Here is a 21,548-nt window from a genome sequence, read left to right on the forward strand (position 1 = left end):
CTGTAAAAAAAAACATACAATACCCCCCCCAACATTACAACCCACCACCCACATACCCCTAATCTAACCCAAACCCCCCTTAAATAAACCTAACACTAAGCCCCTGAAGATCTTCCTACCTTATCTTCACCATACCAGGTTCACCGATCGATCCAGAAGAGCTCCTCCGATGTCCTGATCCAAGCCCAAGCGGGGGGCTGAAGAGGTCCATGATCCGGCTGAAGTCATCATCCAAGCGGGAGCTGAAGAGGTCCATGATCCGGCTGAAGTCTTCATCCAAGCGGGAGCTGAAGAGGTCCATGATCCGGATGAAGTCTTCTATCAACGGCATCTTCAATCTTCTTTCTTCGGGAGCCATCATCTTCCATCCGACACGGAACATCCTCTTCTCCCGACGCCTACTAGCCGAATGACGGTTCCTTTAAATGACGTCATCCAAGATGGCGTCCCTCGAATTCCGATTGGCTGATAGGATTCTATCAGCCAATCGGAATTAAGGTAGGAATATTCTGATTGGCTGATGGAATCAGCCAATCAGAATCAAGTTCAATCCGATTGGCTGATCCAAAAAAAAAACGTACTTAGAAGCTCTGTTTAGCTCTGTTGAAAAGGTAGCTGGAAAGCCCACTGCAAGGGGGAAATAAGACCCTCCCCCTTCTTTTGCATATGAAATGACCCTTTACACAAACAGGAGCAAGCTGGAGAAGGTAGCTGACAGTATTCTCAGAAAACTTTGGGGCTTGGTTAGGATTCTTAAAATCAGAGCAATGTTATTTAAAAATAAGCAAAACTATACATTTTTTTAAAAAAAAAACAACTTTATGGACTATATAGATAGATTATCTACAAAACATTTATGCAAAGAAAACATGAGTGTATAATGTCCCTTTAACTCCTAATTATCCAAATGCAACTGAGATTCACAATCAAACCTGTGATATCTCCCCCTAGTGGATACAAGTAGCATATACATGATGAAAGAATTATTGGATAAAGTTACTTATAGGAATTCACATTATAATTGGTAGAATTAAATATAGATAAGACACAAACGGGTAGTGAGCAGTTTGATATAGTATGTGAAATTAAACACAGGTATATTATAAAAAAAACACTCACTTTTAATGCAACAGCAAACCCTTTGTAAGTACAATATTTTTGTTGTCTTGTTATTGAATAATATATCGAGCGAGAGCAGAGCCTGTCAATAACCCAGAACGGATGAGTCTGGTGAGGCGACAGAAAATTTAGGAAGCAGCAGTTAGATGAATGCTGTTTCTTAACTTGTGGATAAGCAGACTGCATGAGTGATATTTTAGCTATTAAATAGTTCTTAACTATTTAATAGCTATTGTACCTGGTTAAAATAAATACAAAGTTACCTGTAAAATAAATATTAATCCTAAAATAGCTATAATATAATTATAATTTATATTGTAGCTATATTAGGGTTTATTTTACAGGTAAGTATTTAGCTTTAAATAGGAATAATTTATTTAATAAGAGTTAATTAATTTCGGTAGATTAAAATTATATTTAATTTAGGGGGGTGTTAGTGTTAGGGTTAGACTTAGCTTTAGGGGTTAATACATTAATTAGAATAGCGGTGAGCTCCAGTCGGCAGATTAGGGGTTAATGTTTGAAATTAGGTGTCGGCGATGTTAGGGAGGGCAGATTAGGGGTTAATACTATTTATTATAGGGTTAGTGAGGCGGATTAGGGGTTAATAACTTTATTATAATAGCGGTGCGGTCCGGTCGGAAGATTAGGGGTTAATAAGTGTAGGCAGGTGGAGGCGACGTTGTGGGGGGCAGATTAGGGGTTAATAAATATAATATAGGGGTCGGCGATGTTAGGGCAGCAGATTAGGGGTACATAGGGATAATGTAAGTAGCGGCGGTTTACGGAGCGGCAGATTAGGGGTTAATAATAATATGCAGGGGTCAGCGATAGCGGGGGCGGCAGATTAGGGGTTAATAAGTGTAAGGTTAGGGGTGTTTAGACTCGGGGTAGATGTTAGAGTGTTAGGTGCAGACGTAGGAAGTGTTTCCCCATAGCAAACAATGGGGCTGCGTTAGGAGCTGAACGCGGCTTTTTTGCAGGTGTTAGGTTTTTTTTCTCCTCAAACAGCCCCATTGTTTCCTATGGGGGAATCGTGCACGAGCACGTTTTTGAGGCTGGCCGCGTCCATAAGCAACTCTGGTATCGTGAGTTGCAGTTGCGTTAAATATGCTCTACGCTCCTTTTTTGGAGCCTAACGCTGACATTATATGGACTCTCAATACCAGAGTAATTTTAAAGGTGCGGCCAGAAAAAAGCCAGCGTTAGCTACGCGGGTCGTTACCGACAAAACTCTAAATCTAGCCGTAAATAAATGCTAGATAGAATGATACATTCAAACAAAACGATTAGTCTCAAAATAACATGCAGATGTATTTTTAAAGTTTAATTAGTTGCTTAAACATTGACAAAATAAGTGTAACATTTTAGGGGCCTATTTAACAAACGTCTGTTAGACCTGATCCGACAGTGCGGATCAGGTACGACAGACCTCGCTGAATGCTCGCCAGAAACACGGGCCCTCAAGCTCCATCCGGTGCTTGATAAATGGGCCTCTTAGTTGCTATAAAACATTGGCAGCTGCCATGTTGTAACTTAGGTTACCTTCTCTGCTTTTGCCAATTAGGGACAGTTATAAATAGGTCACTAGGGTGTGCAGCCAATGGCTGTGTGGAATATAACAGTGTTCTGCACTTCCATTTCTAACAGGAACTGAAATGCTCACAATTATAGAATGGAATTACAGGAAAAGGGAACAAAATAAATAATTAAAGTATATTGCAGAGTTTTATTTATATATATGATTTAGCATTTTATATTACCATTTCAAAGTGTTTAATGTCCCTTTAAAGGTACATTCTAGCCCAAACTAGAATCCACATGGATTTCCCTTTCTTGCAGAGTAAACAGGCTCACAGGAGCTCAGGGATGTGCACGTGTCTTTAGCAGTCTATTGCAGCAGTGCTTGCAACAGTGTTCTATCTATGTAACATTATTCATTGTTGCAAACACTGCTGCCAAAGTCATGTAAACGCTTCTGGGCTCTTATAGGTTTACTCTTCAACAAAAGATACCAGGAGTACAACGCAAATTTAATAATAGATGTAAATTGGAAAGTTGTTTAAAACTAAATGCTCCATCTGAATCATGAAAGTCTCATTTTGACTTTACTTTCCCTTTAAGAAACCAACCAATATTAAAAATTCAAAATAGCAACATTATGTTAAAGGACCACTCAATACAATAGAATTGTATAATTAACAAGTGCATAATAAAAAGACAATGCAATAACACCTATTCTGAATTTCAAAGAAGCAGTAGATTTTTTTCTGTCAAATTAATTTTACCTCCCATTTTCCGGCCCCCTGTATCATGTGACAGACATCAGCCAATCACAGACTAGTATAGTCTACCATGTGAGCTTATGCACATGCTCAGTAGGATCTTGTTCCCCAGAAAGTGTGAATATAAAGGCTATGCAAAATTTGATAATGGAAGTAAATTGAAAAGTGTCTTAAAACTACATGTTCTTTCTGAATCATAAAGGTTTATTTTGACTTGAATGTCCCTTTAAGATGTTGTTCTTTCATATGGATGACATACAGTATTTTGTATGAACCAACTCCTAGAAAGGCTAAATAATATCTAAGAGCTTAGCACCTACTAATAATCAGACAGTATGAATAAGTATTCTTTTATGGCAAGATTTATCCATTTGCGGACATTCAAGGTTTACACCTGTCTGCATTTCATCTCATTGTGGGGTGCATTTGTTCCCCATACTTAGCAATGCTGCCCCCATGCTCTCTTGCAACCAATTGCGTGAGAGCAGGGCTTGTCAATCACCTTGGTCAAATGAGTCTGGGGTGATTTATATCCACCAACTTAAAGGTTTAAAGTTAGCATAAGCGTATCCAAGCTGTATGTAAAAGTTCAATCAGAACTGGTCTCCAAGCCATATGTTATGTCAGGAAAATGTTAATACGGCAACAGGCAGGTAGGTAAGTAAGCATAGAATTAGCATAAGTGTATCCAGTGCATCATTAGATGGCCTCTTTTGCCATAAAGTACATGCAGTATACAAAGGGGGACCGTTACCTTTTGCAACTCGGCTTCAAAGGGATTCACCGCAATGATTCAAACAAAACTGGTAAGGTGTTACCTGAAGCCTCTAGCCCCTCATTTGCCAGACCTCGGATTTACCTCGGTTACCCGCAGCTTTCTCCAGGACTCTGATATCAATACTGCTTTGCCTGATGCAGCCCTTTTTCGCAAAGGATTCTGGGTGAAATGTACGTTGGCTGTTTGTGCCCTTTTTTGAACCACTCACATGTATGCAGTCTGCAAGAGGAACTTTTTTTGTTGAAATTTGAGCAACTGTGATATCAGGTCTGGCAGGATAACGCTGCAATCACTTGGGAGACAAAGGTACAGGCAAAGCAGTATTGATATCAGAGTCCTGGAGAAAGCTGCGGATAACCGAGGTATTAACGTTTTTCCTGACATAACATATGGCTTGGAGACCAGTTCTGATTGAACTTTTACATACAGCTTGGATACGCTTATGCTAATTCTATGCCTACTAACCTGCCTGCCTGTTTGCCATATTAACGCTTTCCTGACATAACATATGGTTTGGAGACCAGTCCTGATTGAACTTTTACATACAGTTACTATCTGACTACACTGTCTAAATGCCTTGTGAAACTGCTTTTTTGTATGGTACCATGAAATGATTTACTTTCAACAGTCTTTGCAAAGAGAGATTTTTTCTTAAAGTAACAGCGCTGTTTACTCTTAGTCATTTATGGCCATATAGGATATATTTTTGGTTTAGAATGGTTTTCTGAGCCCATTATACAGTGAGTCATACAGGCCCATTTATCAAGCTCCGTATGGAGCTTGAAGGGCCGTGTTTCTGGCGAGTCTTCAGACTCGCCAGAAACACAACTTATGAAGCAGCGGTCAAAAGACCGCTGCTCCATAACCCTGTCCGCCTGCTCTGAACAGGCGGACAGGAATCGCCAGACATCAACCCGATCGAATACGATCGGGTTGATTGACAGCTCCCTGCTGGCGGCCGATTGGCCGCGAGTCAGCAGGGGGCGGCGTTGCACCAGCAGCTCTTGTGAGCTGCTGGTGCAATGTTAAATGCGGAGAGCGTATTGCTCTCCGCATTTAGCGAGGTCTTGCGGACCTGATCCGCAGTGTCGGATCAGGTCCGCAAGACCTTTGATAAATGGGCCTGCCTGTATGTATGTTGACTGACTGTAGTGAGTGGGTGCTTGGATACTTTGTATATGTGTATATATATATATATTTACTATATCTGTATTTGCCTTTTTGTTTCAGTTCTGGAATTTGAACTGTGCTATAATTAAAATGTGCTTTGTAAAATTATAAAGAGTGCTGTATTCCCTGTCTTTTTGAGAGGCTCTACATCTGATTGAGGTCTCTTTATTTCTCCTCTTAAAGTAATATTAGATATACTGATTTAAGGGTCTGCACCATAACAGGCTATCATACCTGTAAAGATTGTAAGCACTGTAAGTGAGGAATATTGACATTTATATCAAATTTAAAGGTTTAAACTGTTGCTTCATAAAGTTACATACGCAATCCTGCAACCGATAGGGGAATGTACCTTGCGATAAATAAACCCCTTAGTGTGCCTCTACACTAAAACAAATGCTTTAGATATCAAAAAGGCTATTATTGTTTACATAGGAAAATACAAGTTCCAACAAAAAAAAGGGAGAACTCCAAGACAAAAATTATTATAATATTATATAAAATATGACTTTGAAAACATGAGGTAAATCGGTGTAAGGGAAAGAACTGAAGCGTTGCACTTCATCACAGATGAAATTTAAGCTACCCACAATTCCATTAACCCATAATGTGTAGCAGGTGTATCATCTGTCATGTTAAAGGGACAGAATACACTCATTTTCATATAACTGCATGTAATAGACACTACTATAAAGAATAAGATGCACAGATACTGATATAAAAATCCAGTATAAAACCGTTTAAAAACGTACTTAGAAGCTCTGTTTAGCTCTGTTGAAAAGGTAGCTGGAAAGCCCACTGCAAGGGGGAAATAAGACCCTCCCCATTCTTTTGCATATTTTGCAAGAGCAGAGCCTGTCAATAACCCAGAACGGATGAGTCTGGTGAGGCGACAGAAAATTTAGGAAGCAGCAGTTAGATGAATGCTGTTTCTTAACTTGTGGATAAGCAGGCTGCATGAGTGATGTTGTTCCACGAGGACACTAAAGCAGCTTTTGCTGCTTGTTAAATGGCGTCCAAAGGATCTATGTTTCAAACGGTCAAGTCAGTTAAAGGGACAGTGTACTGTAAAATTGGATTCCCCTTAATGTGTTTACAATGCCTTGTTATACAGGCTGAAGAGCATACAATGTATGGAACATTTCTTCTTTAGGTGTATTTTTGCATATGAAATAACTGTTTCTTTTAATTGAAACCACAACCCCATGAAATGGGCAGAGCCTGCTGGGAGTGCAGACCTCAGTAGCTTATCTGTATATGTGTACAAACTCCTTATCTTATCTCAATATACAAAGTGAGTTCAATACAAAGAGAGCAATGGGAAAATTAACTTTTTAGTACTTCTTTGTCCAACCCTCCACAGTTGTTTCATTTTTTTCATAAATATTCTTGTTTACATAGCTTTTCTATAATGAGTACTTAAGTATTGACATTTTCAGTATAGATGTGGATGTAGCAGGCAAAAAACAGCTATTTTAAATCAAGGTAAATAATAAATCTTTAAACAAGACACTCGCTATTACAGGGCAGAAAACCACTTATGAACATTTGACTTACAGGGTCATAAAACCCCCCAAGAAATATTTTGTAATTCAGATAGAGAATACGATTTTAATCAACTTTCCAATTTACTTTTATTAACTAATTTGCTTCATTCTTTTGGTATTATTTGTTGAAGAAACAGCAATGGACATGAGGCATATAAGTGCAGCTACCAATTACTTAGCAGCTCCCGAGCCTACCTATGTATGCTTTTCAACAAAAGTTACCAAGAGAACCAAACAGATTAGATAATGGAAGTAAATTGGAAACATTTTCAAAATTTCACACTCTCTCTGAATCATGAAAGAAAAAAATTGGGTTTCATGTCCCTTTTAAATGGTTAAAAAAATACAAAAAGAAAATTGTTAATGTTTACCACTCATCTCTAATGCTGTAAACTCAATAGAACAAACATACAAATCTTATTGCATTGTGATGTTACCATTTTGGACACAGTGTGATATGTTTGTATTAAGCCTTGAACACAATAAATAAAGTTACAAAAAAACAAGCAAAAAAAAAAAACAAAAAAAAAACATGGTACATCTGTTATTATTTGACAGGAAAACAGGAAAAACTTGTCTCATTAATTTAGTCATCTAACTGCCTTGTTATGGGTGAGGTCACTTATTGCCTTAAAATAGTAATTTAATGGAGTAGATTACTGTGAAATTCTAATATTTCCTTCTGCAGTGCTTAGAACTTTAAAATGTATGTAATATCTACTTATTCATTTTTTGTCTTGCTGGACTCACTGATGGTCTCCTAAGATCAGAGAACTAAGCTGCAATCTAAGCTTACAAATATATCAACAGTAGCTTTTTGCCATAAATACATTCTGATACACTTGGGATAATCTTCTGAACTGATGGGCATTTTCTAACTTCTGTTTTGAAGACTTTGGGCCCTGTTTATTAAAGGGACACTGAACCCAATTTTTTTTCTTTCATGATTCAGATAGAGCATGCACTTTTAAGCCACTTTCTAATTTATTCCTATTATCAATTTTTCTTTGTTCTCTTGCTATCTTTATTTTAAAAAGAAGACATCTAAGGTTTTTTTTTTATTCAGAACTCTGGACAGCACTTTTTTATTATTGGATGAGTTTATCCACCAATTAGCAAGAACAACCCAGGTTTATCACCAAAAATGGGCCGGCATCTAAATTTACTTTCTTGCATTTCAAATAAAGATACCAAGAGAATGAAGAAAATTTGATAATAGGAGTCAATTAGAAAGTTGCTTAAAATGTCATGCTCTATCTGAATCACGAAAGAAAAAAATTGGGTACAGTGTCCCTTTAAGTTGTGGAGTTGGACCACAGCTGCTTAGCTAAAGTGTGGTGGACTTAAATTATTCCGATCCGATTGAGATGATTGACAGCCACGCACGAGCAGGGGGGGTAGCATTGCACTCGCCTCAAAGCCAGGAGGGATGACATTCCTGAGAGGGAATGATAAATGTAGCCCTATATGCTCAAATTTAATGATAATAAAAAAATTTAATGACATTTTATATTTTCCACAAATTAAATTGTTATTTATTTCTTAGTCACAGTATTAATTTTAACACAATCTTTGAAATTTGTAAAATTAGCTTTAATTTGCATTTAGTGCACTCATTTTCATGCAGCTGCAATTAGTATTTAATGTCGCTTTGTTGGTTAAATGATGTGTGTTCTGAGTGTAATATACACATATTTTATGATAAGAAGCTTACAAAACACTAACTGCATGACTGTAATAAGGCTCAAAATCTGTGTTTTTGAGAAATTGCATCTTTTAATGGAAAAATACAATCAACAGTAATAAACTACTTTGTTTCACCATTCACTCAAATTACAATATTTGAATTAGGTAAAACATAAATAGTATGTAACTATATTTTTAGAGCTGTGGTTCTCAAAAATAAAAAACAGATCTATAGCAACAAAACACCAGTATAAATACTATAAACTTGTGAAAGGCTGATCATTTGAAATATATATATATATTAAAGGGTCAGTAAACTCAACATTAAACTTTTATGATTAATAAAGCATTCAACTTCAACTTTCCACTTTACTTGTATTATATAATTTGCTGTGTTCTTGCGGTATACTTTGTTGCAAAGTATACCTAGGTAACAGCAATGCACTACTGGGAGCTAGCTGCTAATTTGTGTCTTCACATATATGCCTCTTGTCATTGGTTCATCTGATATGTTCACAGTAGTGCATTGCTTCTCCTTCAACAAAGGATACCACAAGATTGAAGCAAATTTGATAATAAAGTTGTTTAAAATTGTGTGTTCTGTCTGAATTATGAAATAATAGGGTTTCTTGTCCATTTTACAGGATGAAAAGCAAATGCTAGAAATATATATATATCAAATAAAAAAAAAGTTCAAATAACACATGATTACATGATAATAAATAGCAGCCACAAATATAAACTATATGGAATATAATAAGATACATAAATAAAATAGAATTACATATAGTAAAACTTACTCTTTGCAACATTACTAAAACCAGCGTTTAAACATAGAAACATAGAAACATAAATATTGACGGCAGATAAGAGCCATAGGCCCAGCAAGTCTGCCCGATATTGCCTAACAGTATCAACTTATCTAGTTTGTAGGATAGCCTTATGCTTGTCCCATGCATTTTTAAAGTCCCCCACAGTGTTTGTCGCTACTACCTCTTGAGGAAGTTTATTCCATAAATCAATCACTCTTTCTGTAAAGAAGTGCTTCCTCAAATTACTCCTGAATCTACTACCCTTTAGCTTGAGCTCATGACCCCTTGTTCTTGAATTTTCCATTTTATGTAAAATACCCACAGCCTCAGTTTTACTAAACCCTTTAATGTACTTGAAAGTTGCTATCATATAACCTCTTTCCCTTCTCTCCTCTAAGATATACATATTTAGGTCATTGAGCCTATCCTGGTAAGTTTTATTTTTTTAAACCATGTACCATTTTTGTAGCCCTCCTTTGCACAGATTCAAGTTTGTTAATATCCTTCTGAAGATATGGCCTCCAGAATTGCACACAATACTCAAGATGAGGCCTAACTAATTACCTATAAAGTGGCATAAGAACCTTACTATTTCTGCTGCAAATACCTCTACCAATACATCCAAGCATTCTGCTAGCCTTACTCGCTGCATTACTACATTGTTTACTAAGTTTTAAATTGTCTGAAATAATAATTCCCAAGTCCTGTTCCTCATCTATAACAGCCAGTAAAGTGTCATTGAGTCTGTAATTAACATTTGGATTTTTCTTCCCTAAATGCATTATTTTACACTTTGCTGTGTTAAACTTTAGATCCCAGTCGTTTGTCCAATCCTCCAATTGTTGTATATAACTTCTCATTTTGTCTACCCCCCTGGAACACCCACTCTGTTACAAATTTTTGTATCATCTGCAAACAGACATACTTTCCCCTGTAGCCCTTTGCTGATATCACAGATAAATATGTTAAATAAACCAGGCCCCAGAACTGACCCCTGAGGAACACCACTAGTAACAGCCCCCTCTGCTGAATGAACTCCATTTACTAAGACACTTTGTTTTCTGTCCTTAAGCCAGCATTCCACCAAGTTCACAATTTTTAGATCTAGACCAAGGAGATACAGTTTGTGAATTAGTTTATTGTGTGGGATGGTGTCAAATGCTTTGCTGAAATCTAGATATGCTACATCAACTGCTCCACCCTTGTCTAATACTTTTGTTACATAATCAAAGAAGTCAATTAGATTAGTCTGACATGATCTCCCTGAAGTAAAACCATGCTGATTTTGGTCCTCTAAATTGTTTGTCTTTATGTAAGTCATAATTCTTTCTTTTAAGAGGCTTTCCATTCATTTCCCTACTACTGAAGTTAAACTAACTGGCCTGAAGTTACCAGATTCTTCTCTACTGCCCTTTTTATGAAGAGATATTACATTTGCTATTCTCAAATCATCTGAGACAGCTCCTGTTAATAGTGACTGATTAAACAGATCAGTTAATGGGACAGTTAGCACTGATCAAAGTTCTTTTAAAACCCTTGGATGAATATTATCAGGACCCACTGCCTTTTTAACATTTATTTTTGATACGTTGCAGAATAAGTTATTTTAAGAAAGCTTAACCTCAGTTAAAAGCTAAATATCAGTGTATTAATTAGGAAATAATCTGGGAACACCTCTGTAGGCTGGTGAAGACCCCATATGCAAGGTAAGCACAACAATGACAAAACACCCACAGGAATAATTTATAACTGTTTTTTCTGCTACCATGGAAATGATTAACTCCTTCTCACTCATGTATTAAGCTTTCATATGCGACATAGAAAATGGCCCTAATATTTGGGGGTTTATTTATCAAGAGGTGAAAGTCCCAAATAGTTGAAGACTCACTCATTTGAGTCTGTAACTGATATTCATGAAGTAGCGGTTTAAGTAATTCTTCCTAAACCTTCTCCTCCAACTCTAAGTTGGCGGATGAAAAAACCCCTGGATTCATTTGACTAGAGTCATTGGTAAACCATGCTCTTGCACAATTGGTTGCACAAAAGCATTCGCTTGTGCAATGCTAAATAGAGGGGATAAATGGCCCCACAATTCATGATGAAATGTGGACAAGTTTCACAACATGTAAGCCTTGTCCACCCGCATATTGATAAATCTAGCCCTTGAAGTTGGTTACCTTGTTGTCTGCTCTACATTTTTACTGACAGCTTGTATTGAAGCTGAGAAAACAGTGTTGATCTAAGTCAGTGGGTCCCAATCTTTTCCCCAGGAAGCTCTACCGAGCCAGGATTTTAAGATATGATTACCTAAAGACTGGCCTGTAAATCAAACAATGTTGGATGCAAGGATGGTTCCACACCATAAAATATGGGAAGTGTGCAAAAAGGTTAAACAAAGCTAATTATCAAGGGCACCACAGGGCTTACTGCTGGGGGACATTATCTTCTATTAACGATCCTATTTTGTTTATTAATTTGTTTATCCCTGCCCCATTAGATATCTGCTTGCGCTATGTAAAGAAGAGCACTAGACAAATGGTACTTTGTAAATGCAGGAAAATACCAATGGTTAGATATCCTTGAATTCTGGCCCGTTAGAGCTCTCTAAGAAGAAAACAATTTAAAGAACAGCTAGCAATGTTATGCTATACTTGTTAAAGGGACATAAATGATTGCCCTAAGTACCTTAAGTGTAACATGTAATCATGTATAGCGCAGATTAAAGGGATATTAAACTTAAACAGTGTGATTCATTGTTGTAATAAAAAAAACACTAAGCAGTGGCATGTTTAAATTGATGTTGACTGTTATTTCCTGTCATAGTCCTACAAGGAGGCTGTGGTCTTTACAGGAAGCTTATCTAGCATGAAATCCTATAACTTCCAGAGTTGGTTTAGTATTAAGTGAATAGACTACGTAAACAGGGATTCAGATTTGCTTCTGCTCCGAACTGGCAGAATAAACTTTCAGAAATGTTCCACTCATCTCACTGGAGAGGCTACAGTGAAAAATTCTAAGTGCTAATTTTTCAAGAAAAGAAGTATGTTTTTTTTTTATATATACAATATCTTTCTTTTAATGTTTACTTTGATTTAATGGGACACTAAACCTAAATTTTTTCTTTCGTGATTCAGATAGAGCAGGCAATTTTAAGTAACTTTCTAATTTACTCCTATTATCAATTTTTCTTCGTTCTTTTGCTATCTTTATTTTAAAAGCAGGCATGTGATGCATAGAAGCTGGCCCATTTTTGGTTCAGAACCTGGGTTATGCTTGCTTATTGGTGGGTAAATGTAAGCCTCCAATAAGCAAGCGCTATCCATGGTGCTCAACCTAAAATGGGCTGGCTGCTAAGATTTACAAGAGAACTAAGAAAAATTAAAGGGACACTGAACCCAATTTTTTTTCTTTCATGATTCAGATAGAGCAGGCAATTTTAAGCAACTTTCTAATTTACTCCTATTATCAATTTTTCTTCGTTCTCTTGCTATCTTTATTTGAAAAAGAAAGTCAAGAACCTTGGACAGCACTTGCTGATTGGTGGATGAATGTATCCACCAATCAGCAAGAACAACCCAGTTTGTTCGCCAAAATGGGCCGGCATCTAAACTTACATTCTTGCTTTTCAAATAAAGATACCAAGAGAATGAAGAACATTTGCTAATAGGAGTAAATTAGAAAGTGGCTTAAAATTGCATGCTCTATCTGAATCACAAAAGAAAAAAATTGGGTTTAGTGTCCATTTAATAATAGGAGTAAATTAGAAAGTTGATTAAAATTTCATGCTCTATCTGAATCATGAAAGAAAAAAAATTGGGTTCAGTGTCCCTTTAACGTAGTTGTTTCTACCAAAGGAGCACTGTTTAATATCCCTTTAAGACAAATTGTTATCAGATATATTTTTCAGGAATGTATTTTAAAATCCAGTTTTAATTAATGCAAATATAGCAGCTCTGTATGTAATAATTTATAAATAAAGCAACAGGACCACTCTGGGAAATCAGACTGGCCCTGTAAATGGAAGACGCCACAGGCCCCCACACCCTCTTCAGGATCAGAGCAGCCCACAAAGAAATGCTATGTGACTTGCTTGACCAAAGACGTGGCCCTACTGGGTCAACTGGCCCACCTGGAAATGTCCCGGTAACCCAGCGTGCCAATCCGGCACTGTAAAGCAACTTATAGATAAAACACACACAACACACATAGTTATTTAACCCCTTAATGACCTGACCATTTTTCAATTTTCTTACCCTTAATGACAATGGCTATTTTTACATTTCTGCGGTGTTTGTGTTTAGCTGTAATTTTCCTCTTACTCATTTACTGTACCCACACATATTATATACCGTTTTTCTCGCCATTAAATGGACTTTCTAAAGATACCATTATTTTCATCATATCTTATAATTTACTACAAAAAAAATAATAAAATATGAGGAAAAAATGGAAAAAAACACATTTTTTCTAACTTTGACCCCCAAAATCTGTTACACATCTACAATCACCAAAAAACACCCATGCTAAATAGTTTCTAAATTTTGTCCTGAGTTTAGAAATACCCAATGTTTACATGTTCTTAGCTTTTTTTGCTAGTTATAGGGCAATAAATACAAGTAGCACTTCGCTATTTCCAAACCACTTTTTTTCAAAATTAGCGCTAGTTACATTGGAACCCTGATATCTGTCAGGAATACCTGAATATCCCTTGACATGTATATATTTTTTGTTAGAAGACAACCCAAAGTATTGATCTAGGCACATTTTGGTATATTTTATGCCACCATTTCACCGCCAAATGCGAGCAAATAAAAAAAAACTTTACATTTTTCACAATTTTAGGTTTCTCACTGAAATTATTTACAAACAGCTTGTGCTATTATGGCACAAATTGTTGTAAAAGCTTCTTTGGGATCCCCTTTGTTCAGAAATAGCAGACTTATATGGCTTTGGCATTGCTTTTTGGTAATTAGAAGGCTGCTAAATGCTGCTGCGCACCACACGTAAATTATGCCCAGCAGTGAAGGGGTTAATTAGGTAGGTTGTAGGGAGCTTGCAGGGTTAATTTTAGCTTTAGGGTAGAGATAAGCCTCCCACCTGACACATCCCACCCCCTGATCCTTCCCAAACAGCTCTCTTCCCTCCCCCACCCCACAAATGTCCCCGCCATCTTAAGTACTGGCAGAAAGTCTGCCAGTACTAAATAAAAGGAGTTTTTTTTTTTTTTTTTTTAATAAAAAAAATAAAATATTTTAGCTGTGATGGACTCCTGCCTTAGCCCCAACCTCCATGATCCCCCCCCCCCCCAGCTCTCTAACCCTCTCCCCTATCTAATTGCGGCCATCTTGGCTCTTTTGCTTTTTTTTATGTTTTCTGTAGTGTAGCAGCCCCCCACAATACCCCTATCCCCCTCCCCCTCCCAGATCCTTTTATATTATTTTTTTTAAAAATCTTTCCCCCCCCCCCTCTTCCCTCCTCATTGGTGTCAGTGGCCAGCTAATGCGCGCGCACGCGCGCACATGCACGCCCGCCCCCCGCACGCTCCCGGCACCCGGCGTGCACATTGCACTTCTAGGAACCGGATGCCGGGTAGCGATGGGCCGCCCACCTGCCTCCCTGTTACTCTCCCACCCACCAACGAACCGGCACCATCGCTACCGGTGCAGAGAGGGCCACAGAGTGGCTCTCTCTGCATCGGAGTCTTCTAAAAAGGTATTGCAGGATGCCTCCATATGGAGGCATCACTGCAATACCCTGAGAGCTGCTGGAAGCGATTGCGATCGCTTCCAGCACTCTCTTAGACAACTGACGTACCAGGTACGTCCATTGTCATTAACTGCTTGTTAATGCATGACGTACCTGGTACGTCAGTTGTCATTAAGGGGTTAATATTATGTCACATTAGAAAAAAAAAAACGTGATGAGGGATATAATATTTAGGTTAACACATTTCTGCATGTAGTATCATCACATATGCAACTATTCAAGCTCATTATATTGTGGCATACTTGGGTATAGAACACTTTAACTGGCACATTTAATCATAGTATATATTTTTTGTGATATTTCACTTTGGCCCTGTATCTGGCACATGTCTTTGTGACACTTTTTTACAGTGATATACATGTAACCTGGCACTTTCCCTGTGACAATCTTTATATCAGCATTTCTCAACTCCAGTCATCCTCTAATGTCTAAAACCAGACAGAGTCTAAGAGGGATATTTATCAAGCCGTTAACCGCAAATACGCTGGAATTCCGCAGCGTAATTGTGGAGAGCCTGATTCCCCTTATTTATCAAAGCCTACAGACCGGCAAAAGTAGAAATTTGTGACGTAACATACGATCCGTCGGTCAAAGTCCGACACAGATCGATGCTTACGTCATTACAGATGTTCTGAATGCAAATTCGGCACTATCTGACTACTTTTGCCATTTATCAAACTTCTAACAGGTACGCTCGCCACTATTCCGGCCCAGCGTACCTGATTTTCAATCTGCCGCCCTGGAGGCGGTGGATGCCAAAGGAATCAATGGGAGTCTGAAAGCAGCGAAAGCTTATGTTCGCTGCTGCCCGATATCCCATTGATTCCTTTTGGAGAACAAAAGTAACGTTTACACCTAACACCCTAACATGTACCCCGAGTCTAAACATCCCTAATCTGCCGCTCCAACAACGCCGACACCTACATTATGCTTATTAACCCCTAATCTGCTGCCCCGACATTGCCACCACTTACATTATACTTATTAACTCCTAATCTGCCGCCCCTACATTATACTTATTAACCCCTAATCTGCTGCCCCGCCACCGCCGCCACCTACATAAAGTTATTAACCCCTATCCCGCCGCTCCCGGAGCCCACCAAAACTAACTAAATGTATTAACCCCTAAACCCCTGGCCTCCCACATCACTACCACTTACTAAACCTATTAACCTCTAAACCGCCAGCCTCCCACATCGCCATAAACTAAATTGACCTATTAACCCCTAAATCTAACAACCCGCTAACTTTATATTAAATATTAACTCATCCCTATCTTATAATAAATTTAAACTTACCTGTAGATTTAAATTAAACTATATTAAAATATTAATTAACCTACCCTAAATATTATACTAAAATTACATTAAACTATATTTAACTAATTATTAATCTACCCTAACTGTTATACTAAAATTACATTAACACCCATTAACATTTACAAATTAAATTAACTATATTATGTATTTAAACACCTAACCCTACTCAAATAATTTAAATCTACAATTAAAAATTACAAAGTTACAAAAAACTAACAACTAAGTTATAAAAAATAAACACTAAGTTACAAAAAAAAAAATAAACACTAAGTTACAAAAAAAAAAAAAATTATCAAAGATTTAAACTAATTACACATAATCTAAGAGCCCTATGAAAATAAAAAAAGCCCTAACCTACAATAAACTACCAAAGGGCCTTTTGCAGGGCATTGCCCCAAAGAAATCAGCTCTTTTACCTGTAAATAAAAAATACAAATACCCCCCAACAGTAAAACCCACTACCCACACAACCAACCGCCCCAAATAAAAACCTAACTAAAAAAACCTAAGCTCCCCATTGCCCTGAAAAGGGCATTTGTATGGGCATTGCCCTTTAAAGGGCATTTAGCTCTTTTGCAAAAGCCAAAACCCTAATCTAAAAATAAAACCCACTCAATAAACCCTTAAAAAATCCTAACACTAACCCCCGAAGATGCACTTACAGTTTCTGAAGAGCTGACATCCATTCTCAACGAAGCGGCAGAAGTCCTCATCGAAGCCGGCAGAAGTCTTCACCCAAGCCCGGAGAAGTCTTCATCCCGACGGCATCTTCTATCTTCATCCAGACGGCATATTCTATCTTCATCCATCCGGCGTGGAACAGCTCCATCTTCAAGACATCCGACGCGGAGCATCCTCTTCTTACGACGTCTTCTTCGGAATGAAGGTTCCTTTAAATGACGTCATCCAAAATGGTGTCCTTTAGATTCCGATTGGCTGATAGAATTAGAATAGCCAATAGAATGCGAGCTCAATCCTATTGGCTGATTGGATCAGCTAATAGGATGAAAGCTCAATCCTATTGGCTGATTGCAACAGCCAATAGGATTTTTTCAACCTTAATTCCGATTGGCTGATAGATTTCTATCAGCCAATCGGAATCTAAGGGACGCCATCTTGGATGATGTCATTTAAAGGAACCTTCATTGCGAAAAAGATGTCGTAAGAAGAGGATGCTCCACGTTGGATGTCTTGAAGATGGAGCCGCTCCGTGCCGGATGGAGGAAGATAGAAGATTCCATCTGGATGAAGACTTCTGCGGCCTTGGATGAAGACTTCGGCGGGCTTCGATGAGGACTTCTGCCACTTCGTTGAGGATGGATGTCGGCTCTTCAGAAACTGTAAGTGGATCTTCGGGGGTTAGTGTTAGGATTTTTTAAGGGTTTATTGGGTGGGTTTTATTTTTAAATTAGGGTTTGGGCTTTTGCAAAAGAGCTAAATGCCCTTTAAAGGGCAATGCCCATACAAATGCCCTTTTCAGGGCAATGGGGAGCTTAGGTTTTTTGAGTTAGGTTTTTATTTGGGGCGGTTGGTTGTGTGGGTGGTGGGTTTTACTGTTAAGGGGGTATTTGTATTTTTTAGTTACAGGTAAAAGTTGATTTCTTTGGGGCAATGCCCCGCAAAAGGCCCTTTTAATGGCCATTGGTAGTTTATTGTAGGTTAGGGTTTTTTTTTTATTTTGGGGGGCTTTTTTATTTTCATAGGGATCTTAGATTAGGTGTAATTAGTTTAAATCTTTGATAATTTATTTTTTATTTTGTGTAACTTAGTGTTTATTTTTTTTGCAATTTAGTGTTTGTTATTTTTTGTAACTTAGTTGTTAGTTTTTTGTAACTTTGTAATTTTTAATTGTAGATTTAAAGGGACAGTAAACCTTAAAAATAATGTTATATAATTCTGCACATAGTGCAGAATTATATAACATTATATTAGCCAAACTTTAGAAAACCTAATGTACCCTTTTAATTATTTTTTAAAAACGCTATTTTACAGACCCGCTCTCTGTACTCTGCTGAGCGGGTCTGTTATATTTACACAGCGCATCGGGCCAGCTGTATAGTCACAGCCCGGCCCGACCACGCCATAAGACTAAGTGCAGCTCGCTCCTGCTCTGTCTGACAGCAGGAGCGAGCTGCACTTAGTCTTATGGTGCGGTCGGGCCGGGCTGTGACTATACAGCTGGCCCGATGCGCTGTGTGAATATAACAGACCCGCTCAGCAGAGTACAGAGAGCGGGTCTGTAAAACAGTGTTTTTTTAAAAAAAAAAATTAAAAGGGTACATTAGGTTTTATAAAGTTTGGCTAATATAATGTTATATAATTCTGCACTATGTGTAGAATTATATAACATTATTTTTAAGGTTTACTGACACTTTAAATTATTTGAGTAGGGTTAGGTGTTTAAATATATAATACAGGTGGCCCTCGTTTTACAACGGTTCAATTTACACCGTTTCAGAATAACAACCTTTTTTTTTCCAGTCATGTGACTGCTATTGAAAAGCATTGAGAAGCAGTGCATTTATTAAAATAGCCAGTAGGTGGAGATGTCCGCTTGTGTTGCAGCAAAGCCAAGCAAGCTGAAATGAATCAGTTTAACCAGACCTGAGCTATCGAGCAGATTTCAAAGGAACAAGATCTTCCTGTCTATAAATCAGTCCAGATTGGAATGCATAGAAAGAACTGTTTGCAGAAAAATGCAAGTGAAGTCTGTGTTGTGTGATTATTCTATTAGGTTTATAATGCTGTTTAGCATTTAAAGTCTTCATTTCAAAGCTTTAAAAATAATGTATTAGGTGTTACTTATGACAATTTTGAGAGGGGCCTGGAACCTATCTCCCTCACTTCCCATTGACTTACATTATAAACTGGGTTTCAATTTACAACGGTTTCGATTTACAACCATTCCTTCTGGAACCTAACCCCGGCGTAAACTGAGGGCTACCTGTATAGTTAATTTAATTTGTAGTTTAATGTAATTTTAGTATAACAGTTAGGGTAGATTAATTATTAATTAAATATATTTTAATGTAATTTTAGTATAACAGTTAGGGTAGATTAATTATTAGTTAAATATAATTTAATGTAATTGTAGTATAATAGTTAGGGTAGGTTAATTAATAGTTTAATATAATTTTAGTATAATAGTTAGTGTAGGTTAATTAATAGTTTAATAGAGTTTAATGTAATTTTAGTATAATAGTTAGGGTAGGTTAATTAATATTTTAATATAGGGGTTAATAGGTTAATTTAGTTTATGGCGATGTGGGGGGCTGGGGGTTTAGAGGTAATAGGTTTAGTAAGTGGTAGTGATGTGGAAGGCCAGAGGTTTAGGGGTTAAGTTTATTAGAGTTGTGGCAGGGTCCGGGAGCTGCGGGATAGGGGTTAAACAGTTTAGTATAGTGGTGGTGTTTAGTGACAGTATAGAAATAAAGCTGTGGAAAAGCTGAATAGGAGCGAGATCGATGACTGTTAGTTAACAACAGTCCACTGCTCATCGCCCCGTACTTGGTGCGCAGCTTTTTGACAGCTTTTTTTGTTAAATATGGAGAGCATATTAAGTTTTGCGGCCGCGATGTTAGGTAATGTCAGGCGAGCGTATTGGTGCCGGTGAATGCAGCACAGTTGACGGCTTGATAAGTAGGCCTCTATGAATTCCGCTTCCTAAAAACAGGTGATTCAGTAACAGTGAGTAAGCAGTCGACCAGCCCAGGCAGGGAGTGTGAACTGATAGAGGTGCCTGAGGATAGAACTGAGAAACGCTGATTAAAAGAGGGGAAGTCACTGACTACCCCTAGTCAGTCCTCCAGGTATCCCCAGGGGTTCGTGTACCACAGGTTAAAGGGATAGGAAACTCCAAATAAAACTTGCATGATTTAGATAGAGCGTGTAATTTTAAGACATTTTTAAATTCACTTATTTTTTCAAATGCGCTTCGTTCTCTTGATATCCCTTGTTGAAAAAAAAATTGAACTATGCTAGTGGGAGCTAGCTGCTGATTGGTGCCTGCACACATTTGTCTCTTGTGATTGGCTAACTGCTAGCTAGTTGCCAGTAATGTAATGCTATTCCTTCCACAAAGTTTAACAAGAGAATGAAGCAAATGGGATAATAGAAGTAAATTGGAAAGTTGTTTAAAATTGTATGTTCTATCCAAATCATGAAAGAAGATTTTGGCATTTCCTGTCAATTTCTCGGTGTGAATTGTTCTCTAATCAGCGTTCTCCCCATATGGCACTTGTTGTAGCTAGAGCTCTGATTGGAGAACAATTCAGACCGTTAGCTCACAGAAAAAAAAAGGACTTTTGAAGTGAGCAGCGGAGGGCGGCGTATTTGAATTTTATATAAATATATATTAAAAAGTAAGTTACAGTGCATATTCATTACATCTGATGATTAAACTCCATGTAAAATATCACTACCATTCTAGATCTGATTTTAAAAAGGGAGAGTTTACCATCACTTTTTTGGGGGGGGGGGGTTCATCCCTTTAAATTTGACTTGTATGTCCATTATTCAATTTGAAAATTGAATAAAAAATGGTTCAGGGAGTTTTTTTGGGTGGGGATTAGATAGAGTTGCCACCTCAGCCATGTTTTCCTAGACACTTATGAGTTATACATACTGCAGGGTGTGCAGGGAGGAACATGTATTGTGTTTCTGGACAGCACTATTTATATTCCTCCCTGCACACCCTGCAGCATGTGTAACTTATAAGTGTTCTGTATTTTAAGGAACGGGTGGCAACCCTAGGATTAGATAACATAACATACTATTTCCCTTAGACTAAAACATAACCACACCCTAGCCTATAATGTCTTGCTGCACTCTCAGCAAACAGGTATTTCAACTAGCAATAGTGTTGATTTTGGCATTTCTGCACATTTTTAACTGAATGTTTAAAAAAAAAATTACATTATATTAACCTCAACATGGGAACAAAACGAGCACTTTCTACAGTTTTGTGACAACATTTTTATTTATTTCAAATTTTATAAACTTTTTTGTTTTAATGTATTAGATCCATCGCTAAGTGACTGACAGGGGAATCATAATTTACACCAGGG

The sequence above is a fragment of the Bombina bombina genome, chromosome 9 (genome assembly GCF_027579735.1).
Source record: "Bombina bombina isolate aBomBom1 chromosome 9, aBomBom1.pri, whole genome shotgun sequence".
Taxonomy (NCBI): Eukaryota; Metazoa; Chordata; class Amphibia; order Anura; family Bombinatoridae; genus Bombina; species Bombina bombina.